Source organism: Columba livia, chromosome 1 (genome assembly GCF_036013475.1).
Source record: "Columba livia isolate bColLiv1 breed racing homer chromosome 1, bColLiv1.pat.W.v2, whole genome shotgun sequence".
Taxonomy (NCBI): Eukaryota; Metazoa; Chordata; class Aves; order Columbiformes; family Columbidae; genus Columba; species Columba livia.
Window position 1 is genome coordinate 128,014,976 of NC_088602.1, and position 1,733 is coordinate 128,016,708.

Genomic DNA, 1,733 nt, shown 5'->3' on the forward strand with positions numbered 1-1,733 from the left:
GGCTCCAGCAGCAGTCCCAAGAACAGCTACACGTTTGCTTTTACCCCTCTATATGTTTTGAGGAGCCTGCTGGATCAGAAGGGAGGACTCTTCGATTCAGGACAAAAAGGGAGGCAGGAGCGTGCTGGCACAAGAAGTCTCCAGACAGCATTTGGTGTGGTGAGTAGTGTGGCAAGTGACTGGTTCACACCTACACTGAACTTCAGTTTCTTCTCATAAGGTGATACAAGCCATTAATAAGTTTTTAGTGTCAGATCTGACAGGTTAGCAGGTACACGAGATAGAGATGTTCTAAATTATAGCCTGGGAACCGAAAGTCTGACTACAAGGAAGGGGAAAGCTTCATACAGGGCTGTGACTAGAGCTAAGTGATTTGCAGGTAGGACTACTGAAGGTTAAGGAGCAACTTAGCACTAGCCTCAGCAGAACTGAAGGGTTTTCAGCTGTGCCTTCAGACAAGCCGTGAAGGGACAAGTCGTGGTAGAAGCTTCTGTAGCTTGGCAACCTTCCCACCGCAGTTTGAGGACCATTCCAACAACCGTTGTAAATAACAGAAGATGGAGCTTGTGGAACTGCTGCACAGAGTCCTTGCCAAGTTGGTGCTTAGGTACTAAGAGCTGACAAAGGGCACAACATACTTTTCTCTGATGCTTTTCCAGTTTCTGATATTTTCAGCAAAGGGTTTGCTACCCCTGTGGTTTATGTATGTAATAACCCCCAGCTGTTGCCTTCTAGGTGCTTACTCAGTCTCCACTTGGATGTGTGCACATTTCCCAAAACCACACCACCTTATTACAGGAGTCCCACCATGCTCCTGAGAATTAGGACTTCAGCTTCCTGAACAGAGACTTTGGCTTCACCATCCTAAGACTTAGACTGAAAGTTCTTCTATTCCCTTCCTCTTCCAACTAAGTGGTTTTGAAGACAGAGTAGCATTGCTCTGTAACAGGATGTGTAATCAGCAGACAACTCCCCAATTACCTAGCAGCTGAAATAACAACTAAGGGAGAAAAGACAGGCAAATGAGGCAAGCAAAAGAGCAGGCATTGCCTGCTCATCATACAGATTTTTCTGAAGTATAAAATAGTCTCTGTGATACTGGAATACAGGGATGTCAGCTTTGACTCACTATGACTTGTCCTTTAAAGGAACCAATAACAGTTATGGAAAACTAGAAGTTAGAGTTTTAAAAAACAGTTAAGTGCCTGAATTATTTTTTCAAATCCTAAATTGTAAACAAAAGGCCACTTGGTCAGTAAGTGTCATTAGTATGAAGTTAAGCCATCACGAGTGTGAAACAGAGAAAAATCCTGCTCTTAAGACAGGTTTTGATGCATTTCAACTGACATTTGGATCATCCACACTTAACAATAAAGGGAGGCCAAGGAGGCAAGCAGTGAGTACAAAGACATATTGGCAGGCACTCTTAGCACTAACTTGAAAATTTGGCTATGAGGAAAAAATCTAAGCTGGAGTGTACTGAAATTGTCAAGTAGGATATGAGAACCTGGGGCTCACAGAGACTGAAAGGAAGCTAGAAGCCTAGCCAAAAAATAGAGGACTCAGGTCAAGTTCATGGATGCAGGCTGGAACAGATGTCTGTGAGAAGTACGTCAGAAATAATTGTGGGGGCAGAACTTGCACAGAGGAGCTCAGGCTTGGAGCAGCAGCAGGACCTTGAATCAGGGCCAGAAACGCACAGGAAAGGTTGCAGAAAGCACTAGGAACCCAAC